Source organism: Mastomys coucha, unplaced genomic scaffold, assembly GCF_008632895.1.
Source record: "Mastomys coucha isolate ucsf_1 unplaced genomic scaffold, UCSF_Mcou_1 pScaffold7, whole genome shotgun sequence".
Taxonomy (NCBI): domain Eukaryota; kingdom Metazoa; phylum Chordata; class Mammalia; order Rodentia; family Muridae; genus Mastomys; species Mastomys coucha.
This window is the reverse complement of record NW_022196913.1, coordinates 25,991,436-26,007,213: the sequence shown is the minus strand read 5'-3', so window position 1 is coordinate 26,007,213 and position 15,778 is coordinate 25,991,436. Positions and strand designations below refer to the sequence as shown.

General features: G+C 44.7%; 1 long non-coding RNA gene and 1 other non-coding gene across 2 annotated transcripts; one reads left to right on the top strand and one right to left on the bottom strand.

Moving 5' to 3' along the window:
- The first annotated feature begins 6 nt into the window (after positions 1–6).
- LOC116082548 lies at positions 7–3,529 on the top strand. Its single transcript, XR_004115356.1, has 3 exons — positions 7–308; positions 1,293–1,376; positions 2,192–3,529. It is a non-coding gene; the product is annotated as an uncharacterized LOC116082548 (long non-coding RNA).
- Positions 3,530–13,961: 10,432 nt separating this feature from the next.
- On the bottom strand, positions 13,962–14,044 carry Trnal-uaa. The gene has a single exon. It is a non-coding gene; the product is annotated as a tRNA-Leu (tRNA).
- Between the last annotated feature and the right edge of the window lie 1,734 nt (positions 14,045–15,778).

Genomic DNA, 15,778 nt, shown 5'->3' with positions numbered 1-15,778 from the left:
GTGTCCGAGGGCACCAAGGCCGTCACCAAGTACACCAGCTCCAAGTGAGTTCGCACAACTCACTCCTACCCCAAAGGCTCTTTTCAGAGCCACCTACACTTTCAGAGCAAAGAGCTGTTGCACACGCGTCCTTCCTTTCCTGTAAGTCACTTTGGGTTGCCAGACGTGGAGATCTGAAGCATTCGCCTTTGGGGGAGTTTTCTGTGTGGCCCTGCCTGGTCCGCCGGTACCTAGGAAAGCAACTCCTAGAGTTCCGCGGAGAACGTCTTCTGCCTTGTTTACTTTTCCAGAGAATGGAGAGAAAGCAGGTAAGTTCCTGGACTTGGCGGTCTAGCTGTTAAACCACGTTCAAAACCAGTTGGCAAGCCTCATCTCAACCAAAGGGTAGGGCAGAGAAGGCGATTGTGGTCATTCTTAAGCGGGATGCTCTTGTCCCAGCGAAAGGCATCGAGATTTACATGCAGGCACTTCGTAAACTGTCCGGAAGGATCAATACTTTAGCTCAAGACCTTTGAGCTTTGAGCATTCTTTTGTCTGGCTCTCTTGAGCATACTGGGATATCCTATCCGTGTATTCCTACCCTCATTTGTATTCCTACCCTCATTTGTTACAGCGGCCCCCTGGATGTCTATTACTAGGGTAAGAACATGCTCAGGGATGTCAGTGTTTTAGCCAAGAAAAGGTCCATCGGGATGCTTTTTCGATTGCTACCTGGCAAGCTGCATATGTAAAAACTGAAAAAAAATCCAGTTTACAATTTAGGTTGTCTTAGGAAAGGAAAGACTACCTTTAGGCCCCAGCTTTAGTATCTACTGGATAGTCTCATCTGTAGAACCGATGTGTCGTTAGCGCGCCACACGCCAAGTGACCTCATAGGTTTCTTTCACTTTCTCAATAACTTCTCAAGATACTAAAGCAAACATTTTTAATAGTTTTCTCACCAGCACCAAAGCCGCCTGTATCTTCCTACATTTGCTGTCCAGTTATAATATTGCTTTCATTGCTGTCTATCATTCGACTAGTAAGGATAATCGCTTAGGAGGAGGAGAATGCAAAATCATGAGCAGCCTCCCTGACCATTATTCTCAGTCACTGCTGAGAGCCTGTAAATTGGCAAAACCTTGAAGGAAGATTTAGTAATATCTGTTTGTGGTTAAATATGTAACTCTCTCTTATAACCTGAACTTATACATGTAGAAATGTACTGGTTCTGGAAAATGTGTGTCCGGGTCTGTGTTAACCTTCCTTCCAGGCTCTGCCCCACAGTTACCTGTTTTATTTTCTTTCTGCAGCGGAGTTTATAATGCAAAAGACCAGAAGTAATCTCCTTAATAGCAAAATACAGCATTGTGTTTGGTGAAAAAACAGATACACAGGTAACTTTTCACCATAGTTATTAATTCTTACACTACATGATGCTTTTTAAAGTCCTTGGTAGTGATTAAGCCATTTCTTTTGTTTTGTTTTGTTTTAGTTTTTCTTTTCTTTCTTTATTTTTTTTTAATACTTATTTGTTTTATGAGTACAATGTAGCTGTCTTCAAACACGACCGAAGAGGGCATCAAATCTCATTATAGATGGTTGTGAGCCACCGTGTGGTTGCTGGGCATTGAACTCAGGACCTCTGGAAGAGCAGTCAGTCAGTCAGTCAGTGCTCTTAACCACTGAGCCATCTCTCCAGCCCGTTTCTGTTTTTCAAGACAAAATTTCTCTGTGTAGCCCTGGCTGTCCCGGAACTCACTGTGTAGATCAGCCTACCCCTGAACTCACGAGCGCTGGGATTAAAGGTGAGTGCCACTCTCCCGTTTAGTCATTTCCTTTTCGTTGCATCCTTTTAAGGTAAACTTGCGCCTGTACTCCAGATCACAAGGCGCGTGCTCGGTGACAGTTCAGAAACTGCTTGAGTTTGCCCAGCTAATCAACGGAAACTGGCTTAAGAACTTTCAGAATGCTTGCTTGTTGCCACTGAGTGTCATCGCTGCCTGTCTAAACGCTGATACGTGATGAGTGTCTTCAAGACACAAGACAGTGAGTGACAAGCAGTAGCACTGTGTGCCCGGGTACCTTTTGTGGAAAGGAAAGTAGGGAAAACTGCCCTCTGAAGTCACCTACTCCCAGGCATCTTTGAGACTTTGAAAATCATCAGCTTCCACTGACACAAATGACAATAATAAATACCCTGTGTGTGTAGATGGTGGGCACTTCTCTTGGTAAGACTGGAGACCTTCAGTGGGGAGAAAATCCTGTTTTACAACCACAAGAAGACCTGCCTGAGCGAAATGGGAGGAAGAAGGATCCCCTTGAGGAGATAGGTACCGCAGAAAGCCCCTCCGTCAACAGAACTCCTTCCAGGCTCACTGGTAAGCCCGCCCACGTGAGGTCTACTCCGGAAAGCAGCCTCCTTCCTCTTCCAGTCGCCCTTTTCCCGTCAGGAATCAAAATCCCAATCCTCCTTGGCCCGACACCCCAGACATTCTGTCTCTTTAATGAAACGCTCCACCTCACCCAGACAGACTTCCACTGGTAAGCCTTGTTTTTTACTTTATCTTTGTCTCCCCTATGTCCACCTTCCCTATAGCTGCCAGCCCTGGTGTTTGCTGTCCTAAAAGTCAATAAAATTTCATGGAATTCCCTTCTAAGTCAGTTCTTTCACAGATGAGATCAAGAACCTGCGCAGGGTCCACGAGTTCTCTAATAACAGAAGAACATTAAATAAATTTGTTTTCTTCTCCTGCCTCCTACCCCGCTTTGACACAGTGTCTCGTTAGGTGTTTATTCTCAGAAACTAAAAGCGTGCAGAAGGCCTCACCTCCTACACCGCTCCCATGGGAGCACTGTACACGTATTTGTGGGAAAATCTGTCTATCACAGAAGCAAGGGCCTGAAATCTGCCCTTATCCATTAGGGTATCTTCCTTAGCAATGCTCCCTTCAGCATCCGTGTATCACAAACAGCATGTAACGATCAGATATAGCAGGCCGACTCTAGTAGGCTGCTTGCCTCTGAGAAGAATATCGATGCTGTACAAAAACCCACGAGAAATAGTAAGAAAGAAGCTGGAGCAAGAGCGATTCGGTCAGAGGCTCGGAGCCCTTACTGCTCTTCACAAGAACCCGAGTTCGGTTCCCAGCACCCCTGGCACTTGTGACACGATCAACCGTAAGCCCAACGCCAGGGCATCCAACACCCACCTCTGACCCAGGACACCCACACAAGTGGTGTACGGTCACACGAGCAAACACACACGAAAATAAAATGAAAGACCCAACGACCAGATGTACCGAGTAGGTTTTATTAGGATGCTTATATCTGAAGAACATAAGGATAAGTCTAAAACCTAAAAGAGATTGTAATTTAAAAGGCTGATTACTACAGAATGTTTTTATCATTCTATAAAGTGATTATAGCTTGTCAATTCACAGGAATACCCTACAGTTTTCTATTTCTCCATAAGCCTTTGAGATGATTGTAAGTATGCCAACTACAGTCATATGCATGTATGTGTCATTAAAATTGGATCTCTATATCATTTCACTTTTGGAATCGTAATTTTTTTTTTAATATCTAAAAACAGGCTAGAGAGTGTTGAAATTGTGTGTGTGTGTGTGTGTGTGTGTGTGTGTGTGTGTGTTTCTAAATTTAAAAACAAAAGCAACATTTGAGGTTACAACATTGAATTCCTGAGTAGTATTCCCTATAATTCACTCAGAACTTGGAAATTTTAGCACAGTTCAGATTCTGAAGTATATACTGACCTGGAATCTCAGTGTTTGTATGGACAGAAGAATGCAGCCTTAACATTTTTTTTTTAAAGAATATTTTCACGTGTGTAGGAACTGGCACTGGAAGAAAGGGGAAAGACAAGAAACCTACAAGCATGACTAAGCAGATGAATCCAATCCTCCAAGTTTGGGCCCTCATTTCCTCCTGGGCCTCCATATGCATTGAGGCACAAGTTAGAACTTTTAGACCCTTGGTGACAAAAAGCAGACATCCGAGGATTCAAGGCCACAGAGGGTAGTCGCACAAGTGCCCAGGCAGAGGGCACTTTGACTGCTAGGAGATCATTGTACAAGTTGTCCAAGTACAAAGAATACTGTGTCGGTAAAGTGTTCAGTCACGGATGGGACATCTCTATCATACACTCATAACTAAGGCTCAGAAATAATCATGGAAGAGAGGGCAGAAAGAAAGACTGAAGGCCAAGAGTCAGAGAGGACTCCAGTGAGCCAGTGTCTCCTGGATATGCTAGAACCAATCCCCTCATGAAATCCCAGCAGCTGTGGCTGCCTGCACATGGAGATCTAACATGGAGTGGAAAGTGATTCATGAACCCTCAGCCTAAGGAGGCATGAACAGTTGAGAGATGTTTCTGGGAAAGAGATGCTTTTCTTTAAGGGGGTGATAGGTTGACCCCGCCCCAGAGGATGGCCCCGCCCCCAGGAGCCCATGAGAAGTACACGTTGGATTTGATAGGTTCGTTAGGGTCTAAGAATCGCTGAGGGGAGAGACCCCAGACTCAAAAAGTATACAAAGGCAAAGAGCATGTATTCTGCAGAAATTACCAGCGTTCAGAGGCCAAGCATTCAACGAAACGTCCACGGCCCAACGAGCTTGTAGGTCCCTTTTTATGTGGGGCTAGGGGAATTTTCCAGAAGTGGTAGGCAACATCTTAGATGATTGGTAGGGACAAAGCAGTGACATTAGCACGATTTTTTTTTTTTTTTTTTTTTTTTTTTTTTTTTTGGATTGGCTACTGCGTGAGTTCCTCTCTATTTGGTGAGATCTTGAAGAATTTCAGAAACCGACTCTGGCCAGGCTTCCCAGGAGCTAACTCAGCTCTGGAGACACCATCCATCCCTAGTTCAGGGTCACTGCTGACTAAAGAGCCATTGTCAGTGGCTCCCTCTGTGGAGCTCAGTTTGCCTCTCAGGGAATTAAAACATTTTATTCCCAAGGTTTTTATTTCTTAGTGAACCTCTCAAGTTAGTTTTTTATGAGGGGATAGGCAAAATTTCAGGAGTATAAAGGTGGAAGTGGATTTGGAAGGAGTTGGGGGAGGATCAAGGAGTAAATGTGATTAAAATATATTGTATGAAATTCCCAAATCATACAACTAATTTTTAAAATAATGGCTTTACCAGATTTTTAAAAATATATATAACAATATATGTTGACAATATATCTTAGATTATACACATTATACCAGATTATACTCCGATGCTTTTTTTTTTTTTTTTTTTTAACATTTCACAATTTGTTCCACTCTTGCAGACCCAGAGTGAACAGTATTGTAGCAGGCATTCATTTGCGGAAGATATGTAACTAATTCTTAAATAATCCAATCAGGAATCTGTAGCCTCTAAAGGTCACTGACCCGTGGTGGGAAGGGCGGGGGAGTACTATTAGGCAACACAGAGTGAATATTTAAGTAAAATTTCTGATTGGGGATTCTTTCTGGATACTATTCCTTTACATGTCAATCCAAAACTCAGTAGCATAAAACAAGCATGTATGCTAATCCTAGATTAGCCAGCGGCATAATCCTGGATTCTGGGGTCAGTGATTAGGCTAGACCACAGCTGGAATCTGCGTGATCTGCAGACTCTGGTAGAAAGCGGCTTGGGATATTCGTGGGATAGCCCCTAAGGACCGGAGTTCACATCAGACCTGTCTACACATACCTGACAACTGATGTTGGCAGCGGACTGGGACTCTCTGACAACCGACCACCGCGGTGGCTTCCCACAGAGAGTCAGCTCTGACGTGGGATAGCTCACGCTTGAGAAAGTGAGTCCCGAGGACATCTAGTGTGACGCTGTGAACTTTCATTTCAGAATAACGTCATAATAGTTTCTACCTTGCATTTGAGAGAAAGCTTCAACGGAAGGGACAGACAAGCGGGATTCCCAGGAAACCTGGCAAAACATTCATCAAAAAGCTGGGCTGTCCTCGCCATCATTCTGGTGATAGAGCTGTCTTTAGCTACACAGGAGTTTAGCCTCTTTGACCTTGCCCTGTAAAATGGGAAGTCAATTTTATGCTCTCAACAAGCAAAACCCCCGTGTATTGTCTACATGTCCCACAAGAGGGCGGTAGAGTTTCACTTTAAATAATTTAAATCTTGCAGTCAGAGGCATTCACGTCAGAGACGAGTTAGTTCCCCCAGGAAAATCTCTCTGGGATAACATACCTGCTGATCCCCTGGTGTAGAGTTTAGCGCTCTGAACTTTGAATCCAGGGATCCGAGCTCAAATCATACTGGAACATCTCACGGTTTTCATTATTGAATAATTTCATTCCTTGAAGCTTACACGCGTCTCATGATTAACCCTGAAAACCTCCCACCACGTGTTTTCACAACCAATACTAGTTTTATCAACCCTCAGAAATGTGAGCTTACATGTCTAAGGAGACCCATGGTCAGAAATCAATACTGCAGGGAGCCTGCTCAATTTCTGGAACCCATGTTCTGGTGTGAGTGAGAGAGGTCACGTTTCTGGTATCTCCTTATTCCTGGAAAAGAGTACATACACATGTGCGTTTTAAATAACTGTCTATTTTTTCCCTGTTAGAAAGAAAGTTCACATTCTTTGCCTTGGGGCTGGTAAGCAGTACCTGAGAAGTGAGAGCGTATCTAACGCGAAGGCAATAAACTCGTGCTCTTCTCCCAGCCTCCTTACACAGTAAGGAGCCCAGCGGATCAGCCATTCTTGCTCAGGCCACCTGTGTCCAGTCACGGCTACCGGTTTCCTGGGCTGTGTCTCTGATTTCGGTTAGGCGAATGAAGCCTCTGAAGCTGAAAATCACTGTGAATGTGCCACAACACAAAACCATGGACGTACTTAAAACATGAGTTGTTTGGAGTTCTTTTGGTTTTGTTTGGGGGATTTTGTCTTTTTTGTTTGTTTTGGTTTGTGTTTTTATTTTTTTCTAAACAAATTGCACAGTTGCTTATTTTTCAACTGAGAGCTCTGAAGGTGGCAGCATCCTGAGACAGTGTCAAAGGTTGGAGGCAGCTAACGGGTCTTTCCCCTTGATGAGTTTTAATCATCGTTCTCATCGAGATCTCCATTCACTCCTCAGATATGAACTCTGACCTTCCTGACTTCTCCCTCATTTCTGCACAAGCTTCCCTTTACCGGGCTTAGGTCCTCCATTTGTGTTTCCCCTTTTCACATCGCCTCAAAGTCTGACTCTTGCTTCATAAGCTCTCCTCTCTAGTCCACACATCATGTTCTAAGGAAGGCCAGGACTGTGTTTTGGTTTTAGCTCCAGTCTTCCCACACGTGGCTCACAGTAGGAGTTCAAAATCACCCCAGGGTGTGTAAACTTTCTGCTCTGATCATCCTAGAACTTAGGATAGCTTATGCCAAGTTTGTTTTAAAGTCGTTCTGCTTTCCTCCCAATTTCATTTTACACTTGCCTTCACCTCTTCAGGTTAGGGTTTGAGAATCGCCGAAGAATGGTACCCACTACTCAAGTAGTCTGCAACAGCCAAGGGCGTTTATTCAGCTGATTTCCTGCATGCAGGGGTCTCTGGATTTGGGAATGCACTCCCAGGCCCAGCTCTTATGTAAATTAGGGGAATTCCAGGGACAGCATTTGCCCTTTTACCTGGATCGATCAGCTAGGGGTCTGACTGACTCTAAATTTGGTTCGGGCTCTGGAGTCTTCCCAGGGTGGTTACTTACTCATTCTAGCTGCCTAGTCTCACTTCAGGCCAGAGGACGTGGTGTCCTCGGATTGGCTGCCTGAGGCTGTAGCTGGCTGACCACAGGTTCCAGGATCCAGGTTCTCATTTCCGTTTGCACCCTGTCAACCTGGTTCTGGTTGACTCAGTCCTCTCATTCCCAAATGTACATCCACTCACAGAACACATCTTGCCCCAAAGCTAGGAGAATCTCCTTGGAAGTGAATGATAACTATGTCTCAAAGGTGGTACCGAGCATCTATATTTTTATAATTTTGGTTAAGACCTCACCTGGGGGAAGAAAGGCTCCTCTGAGTCACCCAGCCTGACCCGCACCCCAACCCGCACTCTTGGTCAGCCATCCTGGAAGAAGTACACTCTTAGCGGTAGAAGGCTCGACCCTGAAAGAAGCCACTAATCATGTGTGCTTCAAGTAAAGCTTTCTTCATCCCTGGACACGGTCAGCACGGGTGTAGGCGGAAGGCGCCTGTCTCCTTCCAGATGCAGTAAAGAAGACAAAGCCTCTAGAGTCCCTCTCACTCTTCCAGGTCAGCACTTTCCACGGTGTGCTCTCAGCGGGAGTCGAGAGTGGTCCCGGAGACAGCAGGAGAAGGACCTCTGCAAGCCCCAGAGCCTCTGCCGAGGGCCCAGCCCCCACTTCTACCAGTGGTACAATTCTGGTCGCCTACCCCCACAGCATCAATGTTTACTGGTTTGGGAAAATGGGTAAACGAATGTGTCCACATTTGGTTGGTCGTGTCGAAGGAAGGCTACAGAGCTTTCCCCATGTGAGTCTGAAATCCACCTCACCTAAGGACCTTTTCCTTTGTCTCCATCAGAGAAGCAGCTGTTATTTTTCACTCCTGCTTAAACTATATATGTATATGGACATGAATGCATGTATGTATATACTTATATATGTGTGTGTATATATGTATCTATATGTTTATGTACATATATGTGTTTGTAGGTATCTATATATACCTAACCTATATGTGTGTATGCACATGAACATATGTATATACAGATACATATATGTACACATAGATATCTTTGTGCGTGTATACATGTATGTGTACCAATATGTATCTATAGATATATATGTAGATAGATAGATAGATAGATAGATAGATAGATAGATAGAGACAGACAGACAGACAGATGGATGGATGGATGGAGTTGTCCCGACCATTCACAATCGGACTTAGCTACAACTGGGGAAAACCCACTTGCAAAAACAATTGCATGAAGGAAATCAAACAGGGTGCTTGGTGGTGGGCAGTGACTGAAGTTGTATTTGGTGGCTCAGTGGTTTGCTGAGGTGGCTGACGCTAGAGGGAGCACTTTATCCACCGGAGGGTCGGGAAGAGCTCAGAGTTTGCCTTGGTGACCTGGGAGGCCACACCATCCTCTAATCCAAAAACATTCAATGTCTGCTCAAACCACCATCGCTAGACAGGCGTCTTACCCATCTCAGCTTCTCAGAGCAAAGCTGGTCAAAGGCTGAGGAACGCGCTGGAAGCTTCGCTCCCCATCTTAGGCTATCTTCTGGTGTTCCACCGGCCAAAAGCCAGCATGAGGTGCCTGGAGTCTGTGAAGCTAGAGAATATTCAGACTCCAGAGGGAGCAAATTCAGAAAGGAGACAATGTGAGGATGACAATGTATGAGAGCATTATGTGTGTATATGTGCATATGAGCGAATGTGTGCATGAAAGTGTGTAGAAGAAAAAGTAGTATTGCGGGGGCGGGGGCGGGCTCTCCCTCAAGAAGATGCAGGTGCTCAGGTGGGTGACCCCACACCTATGTCTGAACAATCAATAAGCAACCGTATCTGCCAGACAAGGTAGCCAAATCCTGTGCCCCTAGAACTGTGAGGTCTGAAGCAGAAGAATCTATGATTTTGAGGACAACCGATGTGACACATCAAAACTTGTCTCAAAAGCACAACCAAGTAAATAAAACAACCACTATCACACTCACTACTGATTTTATCAATACATGGCCACCAAATAGAAGCTCAACAACCTATGTGACTCTCTGATAACAGAAAGCATTTGACAAGAACAAATTTCTCCAATGTTATACGAATGACAAGAAAATGTAACAATAAAATTCATTCTTGATAGCAGAGTTCAAATTAATTTTGCATATGCCTTTATACTAGCTATAAAGGGGGGGTTATTAGCTGTTTCCTATCATGTTTGGGGTTGTCTGTTGTTGCTGTTGGGGGGGGATTGTTTTGTCAAAAATGTCAGTAAGACTCTATCCCCTCGTGTGTGTGTGTGTGTGTGTGTGTGTGTGTGTGTGTGTGTGTGTGTGGATTCTGGCTCACCGGGTTCTGCTTTAATATACTCTCCTCTTCTATCCTTTGCTGCTGCTTCTCAGAGCATTTCCAGGAATATAATTTGGATTTGGAAAGGAGGGTGTATGAAAAGGATCTAATGAGTGATGACATTATGGATTATTTTAGAGAAGAATTCACTGCATGTGACCACTGCCTTGAACTGATCTGACAGGAACTAAGAAACAAGAAGCAAGAGTCTATGTAGCTTGGGTTTACAACAAGGCAGAAGTCTGTGATGCTATTTTTCCACGTATGAGGAAAAGAAACAAAGTCATATTCGACTTTCGTCTCTATTCTAGTCTTCCAAAGATACAGGATTAATGTGTTGAAATAAATGCACCGTTTATTCTTTCCCAAGTAATATTTGCCTGTGTTTGAAGTCAGTGAACAGGACTTTTGCAAGCACTTAAAAAAGAAAGAAGATAAGCAAGGAAGTTGTAAAAGCCAGGCCCAGCCACAAACGCTAAGTGGATTTCACAGAGAAAGACAGGAAATGGCAGGAACGGAGTGCACACATTGCCTTGGAAACTGGGCTCTGCACATCATGTTCTACAAAAGGAAAGCGAAACAAAATCCACCTCCACAGGAAGGCTTTGACCTGTGGGTTATGGGCCCTCTCTGTTTCTGCTGAGCCACTCTAGGAAAGATTTAGAATAAATAAATCTGCCGCCCAAATAATCGATCACCCCGTAAGGTCCAGTGAACTTGGTTGTTCTGAGTTGTTTGTGTTTGTTTGTCTTGTTTTTTCTCTTCCTGGTTTTTATTTCTCTCTTATTCCTTCTCCCCTGAGGTTTTTTTCTCTTCCCTTCCCTCTTTTTCCCTTCTAAGATAGAATCTCAAAGCTGGGTGCATGCCTTGAGCCCCAAGCAGATGCAGAAGGATCTCTGAGTTTAAAGGCAGCCTGGTCTACAGAGTTCCAGGACAGCCAGGTCTTCATAGTTAGAACAGGTCTTGAAAAATGACACCCCCCACCCCCACATCCCCCCCCACACACACAAAACCTCACATAACCCAGCACCCCTCCCACCATCAACAACTTTCTAAATGCCTAAATAGTGACATATCTTCCAAGACAAGTGGAACAGAGCGTGTAGGGACTTAGAATCAAGAGAAGTTTAAAAGTGGAACTTACTTCAGGGAGACAGCTTGCTATTCAGCCCGTTCTCTGACCCAGGGGAAATTTCTTTCACAATATTTGAAGCAGTTTTTCTTATTATCAGAAGGCCATTCTCAGGTACCTCATCAGCTCACCAATATTTTGCCATTGAGCTGTGACAGACTCATCCTAGCCCAAAGTGGCCCAGGAGAAGTCAGAGCTTCCAGCTCAATGGATCATTTACTGTGTCACCTAGCAGGACCACGCATGGTTCTAGAACCATAGCTTCTGGGCCAGCAGAACTTAAGGCCATGGGAACAGAAAGTCAAAATTTCAAGAGTGGGTCATTAGGAGTGATTGGGTATGGAAGCCTTCTCAGATCCACCCCTTAGTTCCTGGACCTGTCAATCCTGGCTATGGGAGAAACCATATTATATATTGGACCCTGACTCCAACTGCTTTCTGGAGAACCCTGACAAAACCTTCCAGCCTATTGCCACCTAACTGATACTGTAATTGTGTCTTCAAAAGGCCGTTCCAAGCCAGCTCCTTCAGGGTGGTGGGAAGCTTGGTAAGATCAGTGGAGTCCATGAGTGTGAACCCACTGTCTCACTTCTCTGGCCGTGCCTCTCGGTCTGAAGCAATGCTGTATAGACCACCATGACAGTGTGTAAGGCATTCTGTAGGTCAGTGGATGATGGTTTGGGCAAATGCCTTATATGAGAGAAAGGCAAGTCCATAACCAGAGTCCATACCTACTCCAGTAAGAACAAAGTGCTGTCCCTTCCCCTAAGGAGGTGGTACAGTGCAGTCAACCTGCCACCAGCTCTCGGAATCAGCAACTGGTCCGGTCAGCCTTGTGTGCAGGGTTTGAGACCATGTGTAACCTCCATCTCTGACCCCATGGAGACTTTTTCATGAAACCACTAGGTATTGACACAACCAGGGAAAGAAGAAGACTGTCCAAAGAAGGGGCCATCCTATCTAACTCGATTATCAACTCCTCCTCTGCTAAAGTCACCGTTCGACGAGCATTAACATTGGACACAGTGTCTTCACATCCTCTGTCCATTCAAAAAGATCGAGCCACACATTTCATTCCTAGATGTCCTTTCTCAACCATCTCTCATTCATACATTTTATAAGTCCCTGAACAGCCAGCCAGCCAGTTCATTGGCTGCATAACCCATGAATCAGTAAGCAATTGCACATCTGAACATATCTCTCTCCTTCCTAGAAAAATATACAACCATGTGTACTACACCATGTTTGTGCTGGTTTGAATATGTTTGGCCCAGGGAGAGGCACTATTTGGAGGTGTAACCTTTTGTAGTAGGTGTGGCCTTAGTGGAGGAAGTGTGTCACTGTGGGGGCTGGGCTCTGGGAGCTTTCTCCTAGCTGCCTGAGGATGCCAGTCTTCTCCTGTTTGCCTTCAGAACAAGATGTCCATAGAAGGCCTGTGAATTTGGGGTTGTTTTTCCCATCCTTTCCTGCACCCGTATGTCTTTCCAACAAATCCTCCTGTGCACTTCATCCAATCTGCAGAACACCATCCTCCAGTGTGATATTTTGTGGGAGAGAAAGATAATCAAGATCCTTTCTAACTAAATCATGATCGGGCTGGAAAGTTAATACCTCCTTGGGGGACATCTGTATAGGTATACTGCTGGCCTTGCCAACTGAAAGCAAACTGTTGTGGTGGTCCTCGTGGACGAGGCCTGAGAAAAGGGAATTTTCTAGATCAATGGCCACACATCATTTACCAGGAGATGTGTTGGTCTGTGGAAGTAAGGATACAACACCTGGTATTGCGGCTGCAATCGGAGTCGCTATTTGATTAAGTGTGTGGTTAGTCAACTGCCATCTCTTCTGGATCCACCTGTCTTCTGCACAGGCCAGACAGATTCAAAGGGAGATGTGCCTGAAACTACCACCCCTGCATCTTTCAAGTTCTTGGTGTAGGCACTAACTTCTTTAATCCTGCCAGAGATGCAATATTGGTTTTTAGTCACTATTTTCCTTGGCAAAGGCAACTCCAGTGGCTTCCATGTAACCTTTCCAACCATAAGAGCCTTCAGTCTCAAGGTCAGGGAGCCAATGTCAGGATTCTGCCAACTTCTAAGCATATCTATCTCACTTATTAATTCTTGGACTGGAGAAATGAGTACTGGATGAGGCCAGGGACCACTGGACCCACTGGAAGTTAGACTTCAGCCAAAGCTCCATTAACCACTGAGCCTCTCTAAGTCCTACTCTAACTGAAGGGGTGCATGCTTCAATGTCGATTCAGAACCAGTATGAAATAGCCCCCAGAAAGGTCAATTGCTTCTTTCCCTAGGATTCAGTTACCCTAGTGTAGGGATATAGGTTTCCTCTGAGGAAGAATGGGGAAAGGCTAGCAGTAAAACTTGTACTAAATATTTGAATTTTGCAAGGTCCCATCAGCGGCTCCTGGCCTTTTCCTCATTCAGGGGATTCTGGTCTGCAAACTTCAGAGAACCGGAGTATATTTCCATAAAGACAAGTGCAAAGGTTTGGCCAATCCTCCTGGAATGTTAAAATTTCAGGCAAACCAACAATGGTGGATAGGTTTCCCTCATGTTGGAAAGCTGAGAAGACGATTGTTGAATACCATCGGCAAAGCACTGCCTGTGAAGATGGAGCCACTTTCGCCCAAAGGTTGGGAGATGTAGGGAAATAGGGACGCCAGCCTGTGCTACCAGAGTGTGTTATAAAGTAAGTAAATAAATACAAAAATACTACTCATTTATGGGGTGGACAAACTTCAAAAGTTCCAGAGTAGCCACATAACCACGACAGAGGCCGATACTGGGAGTGGGGTTCGAACCCACGCAGGCATCTGCCCATTGGATCTTAAGTCCAACGCCTTAACCACTCGGCCATCCCAGTACTACCAGTAGTCCTTCAAGATCGTTCTCTATTCAAGAGCATAAACCTTTGCTGAATTGTTGAAGATTCTTTGGAATATTGTGATTATAATAGTGATAGGGTTTTTTTCTACACATTAAGAAATCGCTTTTCATGATTACCTCCAATGTCCCAATAAATCTTTGCTTTTCCTCGATAGGCAAAGGAAAGCCACTTGTCGGGGTGGGGGCGCAGGGGAAACAGGAGACCGGCATGGGGTTTCGGAAAGCCTCCTGCTCCACAGGACTGGGATTACAGGAGGGTCCCACCACATGCTCTACATACACCAGGTTGTCCTCAAACTTAGAGGTCCCCCTGACTTTGCTCTTCTGGTGTCGGCACAAGTGTGTCAAGAGTGTGCCAGCAGGCTGTGATCAAACCCAGGGCTTTGAGCAAACTAGGCAAGGACCATGGTAGGTCATCTCAAGATTGAATGTTTAACTGTCTCCGGGTGTTAGGATTATAGATGTACCATTACAAAAAGCTTTTGCTTGTTTGTTTTGCTTTATTTTTTTGTTTTTATTTTTGCTTTTTATGATTCATCTGCTTTCGTTGGGGGCTTGTACTTTCATCTTAAGTATCTGGATATTCAGACTTAGAAGAATAGTGTTTGACATTTCCTACCCAAAAAATTTAACTCAAGGAAGCCCAGCTGTTGACCTGGTGTGAATCATGTCATCCTAACCCACCTGTTGACCTGGTGTGAATCATGTCATCCTAACCCACCTGTTGACCTGGTGTGAATAATGTCATCCCAATACCAAATCCCAGGAAAGGAGGCTGAGAGTGTTTTGCTTGTGAGAACAACAAACCCTGGAGAAATGGACTGGTGCACATCAAATCTGGGCGTGCTTCACGAAGAGAATGCGTAATAACGCTAGAGGTTGAGGGAAGGAATTTCATGACATAGCATATCATCTAAGACCATAGCCTGTGGGGCCTATGGTTTAGTTGGTTAGAGCATCTGTCTGGTAAGCAGACCGGCCTGGGTCTGGGTGCCAGCAGGTGCGTACATCTGAGTACTAGGCATGCAACAGTGGTGGGAAAAGGAGTCCCTGTCCTCCCAGGCTTTCTGGTACAGAGGAAGGGACTCCAGAGATGAGTTGTCTTTTCAAAGGGAAAATATTTATGGAGGGGAAAAATTAAAACTTAAATTAGGGCCTTCTTTGTGTAGAAATGATAAATCATTTACAGCCCTACCAGCTCACCCTAACAAGCCTGTCTTTACCACTTCATTAGTCAGAAACAAAACCAATATGAAGTGAATCTATATACATGTATCTATATACATGACTGGCAACTCACAAAACCTGCAGTTAGCAAGCTGGAGTCAATGGCAGACTTTCATATCAAAGGGTACAGCTCCAGACCTAGAAAGAGCTGAAAAGATGTCGGTTTGAGGTTAAATAAGGGAAAACAATGTCTCATCCAAAAAGCAGTCAGTGGCAGAGGAGACAAGGCCACCTTGTGTGGGGATCTGCAATCAGTAGGATGAGGCCCTCTTTCACACAGGAAGGTCATCTTCTTTTCCTGGATAAATGTTTATCTCATCTAAGGAAGGACACAAAAGCTGCAGAGGGAAGCCCATGGTGATGTCTGACCAACTATGCGGACATCTCATTGCCCCGTCAAGAAGACATGTAATATCAACCACACAACCCTTTGCTGAAAGAGGAAACAAGATTTAAAAATAAGAAGCAGGTTGGAGAAATGGCT